Below are 12,684 nucleotides of genomic sequence, written 5' to 3'. Positions count from 1 at the left end.
TCAGGCCACCCAAAGGGGGACAGACCAGGTCTCACAGACTGTGACTCAGGGAGACTGCCACTGCTATTGGGTCAAAGAGACCAGGATGGGGGTGAGGTTCACCTCTCCTCAAGGCCTGCTAGGGGATGGCCTTGGGGAGGGCTCTGGAGTCCTGCAGGACACAGTCCCCAGCCTGGTCCCTGGACCCCCAGCTCACCTGCTGGTCCAAGGCCCGGTGAGCTGGAGAGCCTCAGGGAGAAGACTAAAATCTGCCCCTTACCTCACTCTCCACTTCACGAACACCACTCCACTGCTGTCTGATTCCTCTCACTGTCACTCCTTAACGGTTGGTTGGTTGGTTGGTTGTAGGAGAAGGGCCTACTGCTGTGCTGTCCAATGGCTGAGCAGGACCACTGATGGCAGCTCATTAACAGCTGGTTGACAGTGGGTGGGAGCTGACTGAGGCACGACCAGTGGCTGAGCAGGGCCACTAGTGGCGGCTCACTGACTGCTGGTTGCTAGTGGGCGGGGCCTGGAGGAAACCACTGCATGGTCCCTCCCCCACAACCACACCACATCCACATCTGGGCCCTCTGGTCAGGGGAGGATGGTGCCTCAAAAGGTAGGTGTGAAGCAAAAGGAAGGAAACTTCTTCCTACCTGATTACCCATAAGCAAGAGAGCAAGGTGAGCTCCAGGGGGGTCCTTGTGTGGGATGGCTTTGCAAGAGGGGGGATGAGCTGCTTGAGGGGCAGAGCATTGGCAGGGCTGAGCCTCCCACTCTCTCTTTCCCCTGGGGTAAATCCAGCCTTGTTGTTGTTCAGTTGCTCAGCTGTCTCCAACTGTTTGTGACCCCATGGACTGCAGCACACCAGGCCTTCCTGTCCTTCACCATCTCCCGGAATTTGCTCAAACTCTTGTCCACTGAGTCGGTGATACCATACAACTATCTTGTCCTCTGTTGTCCCCTTCTTCTCCTTTTGCTTTCATTTTTTCCCAGCATCAGGGTCCTTTCCAGAGAGTCAGATCTTCGCATCAGGTGGCCAGAGTACTAGAGCTTCAGCATCAAGCCTTTCAATGAATATTCAGGGTTGATTTCCTTTAGGATTGACTAATTTGATCTCCTTGCTGTCCAAGGAACTCTCAAGAGTCTTCTCAAACACTACAGTTCAAAAACATCAATTCTTTGGTGCTCAGCCTTCTTTATGGTCCAACTCTCACATGCATACATGACTACTGAAGAAACCACAGGTTTGACTAGACAGACCTTGGTTGGCATTGTGATGTCTCTGCTTTTTAATACGCCGTCTAGGTTTGTCATAGCTTCTATATATTTCAAAAAAAATTCACTCCTTATCCTATTTCAGTTTTATAAGTTTATGCTATCATGGGTCAAATCTGGGGCTAAATAAACACCTCAGGCTACAGGTCTGCAAATACCTCTGGCAGCAACTTAACTCAAACAAACATTTGAGTTGGTAGTGAGGTTGTTTTTAGTGATCTTTCTGACCTGCCTGGAGGCCCAGGGAGAGACTCCTAACTGTATTTTCTGCCACATTCCTGTAAGGTTCTCAGGTTCATTGAAATAGGTGGTTTAACAGTTCACCACCAGAGGGACAGTTGGTTTTAAAGTTCATTTCATTATCACACGTGAAAAATGGAGGTCCTGCTGCCAAGGAACCCTCAGCCCACCTGCCAGCATCACCGGGGAAGGTTTGCAGGAGGCCTGTAGGCAGTGCTCTGCTTTCAGGAACCCAATTTCACCTGATTTCTGACCTTAGGTGTTTGAAACCAAAAATTAAAAGTTCTGTAACTTGCACAAACCAAAGTGTACTGATCAACATATGCTGTAAACCAAGCAGGGAATGCGAAGTCAAGTAGGCCTGAGGAAGCATCACACAAAGCTAGATGGATTTCCAGCTGAGCTATTTCAAATCCTAAAAGATGAGGCTGTGAAAGTGCTGCATTCAATAGGCCAGCAGATTTGGGAATCTCAGCAGTGGTCACAGGTCTGGAAAAGGTCAATTTTCATTCTAATCTCATAGAAAGGCAATGCCAAAGAATGTTCAAACTACCACATGATTGCACTCATCTCACACACAAGCAAAGTAATGCTCAAAATTCTTCAAGCTAGGCTTCAACAGTACCTGAACTGAGAACTTCCAGATGTTCAAGTTGGATTTAGAAAAGGCAGAAGAACCAGAGATCATTGCCAACATCTACTGGATCATCAAAAAAGCAAGACAGTTTCAGAAAAACATCTACTTCTGCTTTATTGACTATGCCAAATCCTTTGACTGTGAGGATCACAACAAACTGGAAAAAATCTTAAAGAGATAGGAATACCAGGCCACCTTACCTGCCTCCTGAGAAATCTATATGCAGGTCAGGAAGCAACAGTTAGAACCAGATATGGAACAACATACTAGTTTCAAATTGGGAAGAGTATGTCAAGGCTGTATACTGTCACCCTGCTTATTTAACTTATATGCAGAGTTCATCATGTGAAATGCCAGGCTAGAGGAAGCACAAGCTGGAATCAAGATTGCCAGGAGAAATGTCAATAACCTCAGATGTGCAGATGACACCACCCTTATGGCAGAAAGTGAAAAAGAACTAAAGAGCCTCTTGATGAGAGTGAAAAAGCTGGCTTAAAACTCAACATTCAGAAAACTAAGATCATGGCATCTGGTCCCATCAGTTCATGGCAAATAGGTGAGGAAACAATGGAAACAGTGACAGACTATTTTCTTGGGCTCCAAAATCACTGCAGATGGTGACTGCAGCCATGAAATTAAAAGACGCTTGCTCCTTGGAAGCACAGCTATGACAAACCTAGACAGTGTATTAAAAAGTAGACATTACTTTGCTGACAAGGGTCCATCTAGTCAAAGCCATGGTTTTTCCAGTAGTCATGTATGGATGTGAGAGTTGGACAATAAAGACGGCTGAGTGCCAGAGAATTGATGCTTTTGAACTGTGGTGTTGGAGAAGACTCTTGAAAGTCCTATGGACTGCCAGGAGATCAAATGAGTCAATCCTAAAGGAAATCAGTCTTGAATATTTATTGGAAGGACTGATGCTGAAGCTGAAGCGCCAATACTTTGGCCACCTGATGGGAAGAACTGACTCATTAGAAAAGACCTTGATGCTTGGAAAGACAGAAGGCAGGAGGAGAAGGGGATGACAGAGGGTGAGAAGGTTGGATGGCATCACTGTCTCAATGGACATGAGTCTGAGCAAGCTCCAGGAGTTGATGGTCAGGGAAGCCAGGCGTGCTGCAGTCCATAGGGTCACAAAGAGTCAGACATGACTGAGTGACTGAACTGAACTGACTGAAGCAGGGAATGCGAATGAGTTTTCATCTTCATGGCTTTTGTTTTTATTACACAACAACAATGAACCTAGAATGCTAACGTCCTCTTCAATGCACCAGGCAATAAAACAACAAAGTAAAAGAGAATCTGCTCAGCTATAACAACAGCGCTATCCTCTAACAATGCAATCTTCACTTATCCTATTTTAAGTGTACACACCTCCTGCTTTTGCCTTGGATTAATTTAGCTTCAGTGTCATTTTTTACTTCTAGAAAGCATTTTCACTGATTACCTTCGACTTCTCTTATTAGTGTATTCTTACAACATACTTGGATTTGCACGTACATTTTCCACTTGATATTCTCAGATACGCATGAAGGAGGCTTGAAGGTCACCCCCCATTCCCCTACATGGAGCTCACACATGCTGTGCTATGCTTAGTCAATCAGTCCTGTCGGACTCTTTGCGACCCCATGGACTATAGCTCACCAGGTTCCTCTGTCCATGGGGATTCTTCAGGTAAGAATATTGGAGTGGGTTGCCATGCCCTCCTCTGGGGGATCTTCCCAACCCAGGGATTAAACCCAGGTCTCCTGCAATGCAGGAGGATTCTTTGGTATCTGAGCCACCAGGGAAACCCCCGGAATGGAAAGTCTTTTTAAATTGTGGTAAGAAATTCTAGTGTATTGCCATCTGAATTGGCAAAGCAAGTCAGTTTTTCTGACTGACTGGCAAAGTTTTTCTGAAAAGTGCCAGATACAGTGAAGATTTTAGGCCGTGTGGGTTGTAAGTACTCAGCCCTACCGAGTGAGAAAGCAGTTATTCCAACATGCAGAACTGAGTGTGGCTGGATCCCCAAATACTTTATCTCAAGGAATAGGATCGGGTGGTGGGGAGGGTGGCGGGGGGGCGGCTATAGTTTGCTGACTCCTGCAAATGATGAGTCTCATGTACACACACGAGATTTCTAGTCAATAAAATTCTGAGTAGTTTCTGTTGCATTTTCCTTTGGTGATTTTCCCTGTCCTCATACCATGTTGACAAAGTCTGACCTCACTAAGTGACCCATTTTAAAGTTCATAGGTTCTCTGGAGGAGTACCACTAGATTCCTTACCAGCATTTCTAAAACCAAGGCCAAAGGAGATTCAGCTCTTAGTATATCATTAAATTTGTGTTCTGTGAAGACATCTTATGGTAAGATATGATACAACAAGAAGGATGGAGGTCCCTGGAGGTCCTTGGAGGTCCCAAGATCACGTGGAAAGTAAACAAAAATAGTTTACCTGCAGACTGACATGTAGCCAGAGGAGTCTGGGTCTCCTTGGAGTAGGACACTACCTCCCTGGGCAAGAAATCCGCTTGGGTAAACTTTGACAGGCCCAACTTAAGCAGTCTTCTCTGGAAGTAATGGAGGGCAAACACTTAGAGAGGGAAGGCATTCCTTATAGAAGATCTATCAGGAATAAAACAAACATCTAAAACAAATAAACCCCAAAGATCCACAGCATCTCCACGCAAGCGTCAGCACTGAAAGCAGAACTGGCCCCAGGCTGCAAGTCTGGACACTTGAGGTTTTGACCACGTTACTGCTGTGTTGCTGGGTGATGCCAGGTAGGCCTCCTCAAGCAGACCCTTAGGGCTTCCCTACGTCAAATGAGACTCCCTTCCATTCTGAGCAGGTTTGACTTTTCTCGATTAAAATTTACAAAGGAATTTTCATTTTTGATACAGGAGTCTAGTCTCTTAGGCAAGAGGGATGACAAAAAAGTAACACTTCTCAAATCTGAAGAAAAAGATGATTGCTGAGTGGAGTAAACATTCTCTATGATAGTAATGAGAGGATTATATTCCAAGGGGAAGTATGTGTGTGTGGTATGCATGGTTGTTCAGCTGTGTCTAGTTCTTTGCAATCCCATGGACTGTAGCCCGCCAGGCTCCTCTGATAATGGGATTTCCCAGGCAAGAATACTAGAGCAGGTTGCCATTTCCTACTCCAGGGGATCTTCCCAACCCAGGGATCAAACCTGCATCCCTTGTGTCTCCTGTATTGGCAGGTGGGTTCGTTACCACTATATCATCTCCTGCTTCTTCAGAAAAGGAACTAATACAAACAGCGTGTGAATCTGTGTAAAGATAAGTTGGTATAGCACAGAGGAGTGCAAAGAGTACTGGGCCAAGAATGATAAAGTTTTAGTTTATAATTCTGAAATTAGCTGTGCCATGTAAACACTCCTTTCTGAATATTTACAGAACATGTCAAGTATTTTCTGATGTCTTTCACATCCATGACATAAACTGTCTTCACGACCCTTCAGTGAAGCTTCTGGGCAGATTACCACCATCTCCATTTTGTAGATGAGAAAAGAGATCAGTAGGAGGCATGCTCAAATATATTCAACTCACAAATGGTAGAACTAGGGCTAAAATTCGGTTGGCCTGAGCCCTGGTCCAGAGCTTTTGCCACCACTCAAACTCCTACCTGAGGCTCTTAATGGTGAATTCTGAGTTACCCCCCAAATTTGAAGTGCCTCCTGCATCACCCAGGAAACATCCACTCATGGAGGCAGTAGATTCTGGCAGTTAAGCACACAGACCAGCTCACCAACTCACCAGCTCTGTGTGTGACCCTGCTTAAGCTACCAAAGTTCTCTGGGCCTCAGTTTCCTTATCTGTAAAATGGACATATTATTACTAGTATTCAGTACTAGGATTATTATGGATAATGTATATGTGTCACATACATACAATGCATGTGCCATATATATACATACATATACAATTTACACACACACATATATTTTTAAATAGTTTCTGAAACATTATTTTAGTATATAGATTTAGTATCAGCATTGGACATATTTGACTATATTTCTTTAACATTTCCAGGAAATAGACTGTGTGTGTCTCTCTCTGAGAGAGAAAGAAAGGCTACATAACCATTTAGCCAAAATCCCACATTCCCTAGCTTTCTAGAATCAACAGAAGCACACCTTGTATTATTTTTTAAATTATTACTAGTAATGGCACAAACATTGTATTTTTTCCAGTACCCATGGTGGATTCATGTTGATGTATGGCAAAACCAATAAAATATTGTAAAGTAAAAAATAAATAAAATCTGAAAAAAAAAAAAGAAAATACATACCACAGCTAGGGATTTTCATGTACAATTTACCAAGCATTCTAGGAAAACAAAAATTTATTTTCTATGAATCAATAAAATAACTGAAGTGAAACCTGAGATGAGCACAGGGTTGAAGAAAAACAAACAAAGGCTGGTTTGGAGAACAAGCCCACTGGGTTGTCTCTGCAGCCCCACTATGCTCCACACAGGCCTGGGCCATGTGCCCTCACTCACTCAGATGTCTGGACCACAGAGCATACAGGAGGGTCAGGCTGGGGACCCACAGCTCCCTCGCAACCTTCTCACACAGCATTAGGGGAAAACACACGAAAGGTTCTAGAAACAAAATTACCCAATGAGACAAAAGGCTCAAGATTTCAGAGGAAGAAATTCAGTATTATTTTAAATTCTCCCTGGATCAGAGAAGTAGGCTTTTCTTCCTGAAACGGGTCTTTCTTGAATCATCTGAAGACACCCCAGGACTGCTTGAGGCAAAGTCTCTCCTGCTGTCTAATAGCCCAGAGCATCTTTCTGAGGGCCCAAGAGGCTGATCTTCATCTCAGGCAAAGAGATGGAAAGGAAGCATGGGCTGGTGATGCTCCCTCATCCCTTCAAATTGGGCTCACACTTGGCATGGAGAGACCACCCTGGAGTTTAGACATCCAAGGGCATCAGTGAGACCCAAAGATCTCCAAAGTCCAGTGAAGAGAAACCTACACCTGCAGCCAGGGATTCCACACCTCTGGCTCATAACATGCAAGCATAAGCTGTTGGTCTGTCTTGCTGGGTGACCAGCCAGTTTCATCTGGTAATCCATCATGGAAAATTGAAACCAGCTAGTGAAGCAGCACAGCATACTGGTTAAGCCACATGCTCAGAGAAACGGGGTTCAAATCCCTGCATTGTCCCTTACCAGCCACATGGTATGTAAAAGCTCTGGATAAGAGACAAACCCCTCATGTTTCTCATCTGCAAAATGGGTACATAGGACTGAATGGTTGTGAAGATTAAATGAAGCTAATATTCATAAAGTACTTAACTCAGTGCCTGGCACATAGTAGGTGGCTTTACACTTTATCTTTCTCACTGATTATAATAAAGCTTATATTTATTTCAAAAAACTCAAGGGAATGCAGACTTATGACTACTCTAAACGGATTCTCTAAAATAGTAGATTGGAAGATTATCTCTGACAGTAAAACATGACTCACACTCCTCATTCCTATGTATGGGCCCTTGGGTAGGTTTTGGTTGCCTGGGAGTGATGACCTGCTGCTGCTAAGTCGCTTCAGTCGTGTCCAACTCTGTGCGACCCCATGGACTGCAGCCTACCAGGCTCCTCTGTCCATGGGATTTGCCAGGCAAGAGTACTGGAGTGGGTTGCCACTGCCTTCTCCAAGAGATGACCTGGTCTTCCTTTAATTAAAAGTATCATTACCGTGAACCTTCTCAGTTTTCAAAACTTAGCTTGAAGTGATTTGAATACTGCACAATTGTTCCCAGCCCTAGCTATTCCAGAAAGTATGACTAGAAGGTGCAGCCCTTCCATGGCAAAGACCTTCCCCTTAGGTGTGTTCTCCAACTTGCCCCCACTTCTGGTCTCTCCTGGGCCAGCCTTAGGGTCTGCATATCTTGGCAGATCCAAGTGCTCTCCGTTCACACAACACTGGAATAGAGGCTTTCAACTTCTCTAAAATACTTCTACAAGGGTCTCTCTTGTACAGAAGCTGCTCTTTGCACAGATCCTGAATAACTCTAACTCTTAGCTAATCCGGGATTACCATGGCTCCATGCTCCCATGAATGGATTGGCAGTTCTGGACACACTGTTTAAGGTCACATTTCTCAACTCAGTTTCAAAACTCTAGGTAGAGAAGCTCACTGCACCATGGAAAAATGATCACTCTCTTATTTGACCCTAAATACGCTAAACAATACAGTGTCTGGCATCTCATCTAAAAAGGCCTACCATGTAACAGTTTATAATTTAGGGAACCATCTGCTTTTCAATATTTCTTTTAAAGAAAAATAATAGGCAAAATATCAAAATTCTTCAAACTAGCAGTGACTTATTGAGAGACGAACAGAAGTTTATATTTTAAATCTTTTACTAATCATCACTATCCAGTCTCCTATAAAATTCTCATTGGCTCAAGTTTATTTGCTCAGCTTCACTTGATTAGATAGAAGGAAGTGGAAATTCAAACCAACAAAACAAAACAAGCCCTGGCCCTCTGTTGAAAGTATAACCTGGAGTAAGAGACACGATGTCTGTGTTGTGTAACCTTGCTCTCAGAGGAGCGGCTAATTTCTTGTTCAGCAGCACGGTGGTGGTTTCCATTCTTCTTCCCATCATTTTTAGACTCCAGAGTAGGCCACCTTAATATTCTTCCTTTAAAGAGCACCTTTGCTCTTAACTTTTTTTTTTTTTTTTTTTTTGGTTTTGGTTATAAGAGATGTGTGGAATACTTGGAAGGCAGTAGTTAAGAACTGTCATTTGTGATGCTGGTGCTCAATGTGGCTGAGGAACTCTCATCCACTGCTGGTGGCATTTTTAAATGAGTAAGTTCTTTGGGAAAGCAGTATGCCAACATGGCGCAAGAATCAAACACAACATTTATTCTAGAACTTCCTTAACTTCTAGGAACTCAACCTATGGAAATATTAATCAAATAGCACAAGCAGTAATAACAGAAATGATGATGGTGAAAATGATGACCAAGTCACCAAATCCCAAGGTCTGTTCCTGTCTCTCATCCTTGATCTCTGTGATTGTGGTGACCACTGGCTCCTTCATAGCATGATATTTCTTTCAGCGTTCCTGACCCTAAAACTCTGTGTCATTTCCACCTCTCGCTATAATTTTGGAAGGCTCCTTACCCTATTCTTTCCATCCCCATAAAGACAGACTGCTGGGAGCCGGCGTGAGGAACTCCGCCCGTCGCAAAAGTCATGAGGAACGAGGCTCGTCATACGCAAAGGCGGGATCGAGCCTCAGGAGACCCCCTGTTCCCGAGCATCTACCCCCCAAAATCAGAGTCTGCCTGCTTTACTGTGTTATGCTTTTCACCTACTCTTCTGACATTAACAGGGGGCTGTCCCCCCACCACCTTTTTCCAGAAAAAGTTAATTTAGAGCTTTTAGATAATAAATCTCCTGGGCATAATACAAGTGTTTCAATCCAAAAACCCCTCTGATTGCTTTCTAGCCTGCCTGCCGGACTCTTACAGCTGTGCATGTGATTGTTTGCGGCCTCCTGACTGTGAGAGGCACAGGAAGCTTAAAACATCCTAGGAATGTAAGGGTTTCCGAGGAGTCAAAATCATTAGAATAGGATTGATTAAGGGTTTCATTTGTTGAGCCAATACTTGCTGCCAAGTTTTCATATCTTTTATTTGTAGATATAGTTGGTATATAGAAAATACAGGTAGTAGCCCTGGTATTAGCAACATTAGATCTTTAAGTTAAGTACTTTCTTTGTTATAACCCACTGCACCTTTGTTCTACAGGAATGTAACTTTATTTAGTATTTTGAGGGTGATGAAGATTAAGGAAAAACACTTCAGGGGAAAATGAGTTTTTTGGTTGATAGGCATTTATCTAGGAAGAGAGCCATAAAAATGTTAATAGGCCTCTTGGCCAGAAGATAATGCAAACCACCTAAGACCTTTTGTATACGGGAAGGTATGCAAAAAGAAAGCCTGGTCTCAATAAGGATCAGGACTGCTGCCCCTGCATAACTCTGCATATTCCATTATTTCTTTATGTACAACTTGGGGTATATAAGCTGCTTTTGAAAATAAAGTTGTGGGTCTAGCACCAATGCTTGGCTCCCCCATGTCGTTCTTTTCTCCCTTTTCTGGCTGAATTCCCATCTGGAGCATGGAGGCTCACTGTGTCTACTTATTGGCCCTGGCTTCTAAGACCCATGAGAGAGGGAGCCCAAGGCGGGGCATCCTCCGCTATTCAAGTGGGTGCCGGTGGCCTACATAGACGGTGCAAGTTCCTTGTCTTGGAACTTTATTGGTTTTCCACATAAACCAAGTTATTCAGCCTCTTTTCTCCACTAATTTTCCTACTACACTATTCTTTCCTAATCTCTCTTTATATTTCTAAATAAATAAGTTTTTCCTCGCCGGCTCTGTCCCCGCTTAAAATTACCCTGGATCCACTGGGGCTGGACCCTGGCAACAGACATTCTCCCAACCAGAGTTATTTCTTCTCCTCTCACCTCTATACTCTAACTGTAGGTGATGCCAAAGATGTCCACGTATCTTCTGCAAAAGATAGCTCCAGTCCTCAACATCCTTGAACTCTAAGTCCTAACTTTTCACATGCTTTTTGGATATATCCATCAGTCAGTTCATTTCAGTTCAGTCATCAGTCGTGTCTGACTCTCTGTGACCCCATGAATCGCAGCACACCAGGCCTCCCTGTCCATCACCAACTCCCGGAGTTCACTCAGACTCACGTCCATCGAGTCAGTGATGCCATCCAGCCATCTCATCCTCGGTCATCCCCTTCTCCTCCTGCCCCCAATCCCTCCCAGCATCAGAGTCTTTTCCAATGAGTCAACTCTTCTCATGAGGTGGCCAAAGTACTGGAGCTTCAGCTTTAGCATCAGTCCTTCCAAAGAAATCCCAGGGTTGGTCTCCTTCAGAATGGACTGATTGGATCTCCTTGCAGTCCAAGGGACTCTCAAGAGTCTTCTCCAACACCACAGTTCAAAAGCATCAATTCTTCAGCGCTCAGCCTTCTTCACAGTCCAACTCTCACATCCATACATGACCACTGGAAAAACCATAGCCTTGACTAGACAGACTTTAGTCGGCAAAGTAATGTCTCTGCTTTTGAATATACTATCTAGGTTGGTCATAACTTTTCTTCCAAGGAGTAAGCGTCTTTTAATTTCATGGCTGCAGTCACCATCTGCAGTGATTTTGGCGCCCCCCAAAATAAAGTAAGCCATTTCACCCTTCCTCATCTTGTCCGTCTTTCCTTCTGTATGGTGACAATCCTCATTCAGACCTTCTGTCCTTTTTATCAGATCAATGGTTCCCCCAAACATTTCCTCAAACCCTGAAAGCATCATAAAAATGCAGTGACCAGACCTCAACTCAGACCTGTGTGTTAGGTATGTGTGTTTCTAATAAGCTGCCAAGTAAACTCAACAGAAGCCACCAGATACAGGAGCCAGGGGTCTCAGCTATCTAAAAGACCATACTTGCCACCCAGATTCAGATCTCTTTTCCTATGGCCACCTTCATGTGCTTCTACACCCACCTCCACCTCCTCCTCTATTTCCCTTCACAAACAGTCTATACCCCACACCCCTCCTCTTCCTCCTCCATTTCCCTTCACAAACAGTCTATACTGCACACTCCTCCTCTTCCCCTCCCCCCTTTACAAAGGACCTAATATGTGTCAAAACTGTAGGTACAGTAGTAGTGAATCAAAAGCACCTCTCCCAAAGGAATATACAAATTAATTGTAGATGACCTGGAAAAATGCTTTATTACATTATTGCTCACCTCTTTGAGTACAAATATTTGAGAGCTGTAACTTCATTGAAACATTTCTTTAGATGGCTTCAAGTTAAATATGTCAATTTACTGGAAATTTAGAAGAATTCCTTGATCTTTGCCCTCCTTGCAGGTCTAGCACTTATTGTGCTGTACAGTGAATTCTCCACTACTTACTGAATGAATGTGATGAACTGAACAAATAAATAGTCCCTACTTGCCTTTTCTGAAGATAGGTGAGAAGCATTGAGGGCAAGTTGGCTCCCTAAGCAATAGCTTTTACTTTCTTTATGTTTTAAAAAATGAGAGAATAAATCAGGGCATGTCTGCCCGACTCTCTTCACCTCTACAAGCCACTTGTGAAGAACTCAGTCTTGGATGGCATGATGCCATCACACGGTCCCAGAAGAACTTTCAGACTCGCTTCCATATTGAAGAAAGCCTATGTTGAATATGCTGATGTCAATGCATGAATGGATAAAAAACTGCAGTACACACACAAATGTATAATATTATTCAACCACAAAAAAAAAAATGGGGACATCCTCCTCTTTGTGACAACATGGATGGGCTGTAAAGACATTATGGTAAGTGAAATAAATCAGACAGAAAAAGACAAAACTGTATAATCTCAATGATATGTAGAATCCAGAAAAACAAACTTACAGAAAAAGAGATCAGACTTGTGGTTACTAGAGGCAAAGGATGGGGATAGGCGAAACTGGATGAAGGTGGTCAAAAGG

At 43.6% G+C, this 12,684-nt stretch overlaps 1 long non-coding RNA gene across 14 annotated transcripts in view; it reads right to left on the bottom strand.

Annotated features, from left to right (window-relative positions):
- LOC105603132 (uncharacterized) overlaps positions 1-12,684 on the bottom strand; it is a 147,738-nt gene that overhangs the window by 16,588 nt on the left and 118,466 nt on the right. For 7 of the 14 annotated variants that reach the window (XR_009597224.1, XR_009597228.1, XR_009597229.1 and 4 more), the window contains one exon: positions 4,580-4,694. The exons of the other annotated variants lie outside the window; for them this stretch is intronic. This is a non-coding gene — a long non-coding RNA (uncharacterized LOC105603132). The remainder of the gene's footprint in view (positions 1-4,579; positions 4,695-12,684) is intronic. 14 annotated transcript variants of the gene reach the window in all.

Source organism: Ovis aries, chromosome 18 (genome assembly GCF_016772045.2).
Source record: "Ovis aries strain OAR_USU_Benz2616 breed Rambouillet chromosome 18, ARS-UI_Ramb_v3.0, whole genome shotgun sequence".
NCBI classification, from domain to species: Eukaryota; Metazoa; Chordata; class Mammalia; order Artiodactyla; family Bovidae; genus Ovis; species Ovis aries.
The sequence above is the reverse complement of the archived record's forward strand: the minus strand, read 5'-3'. Positions and strand labels throughout refer to the sequence as shown.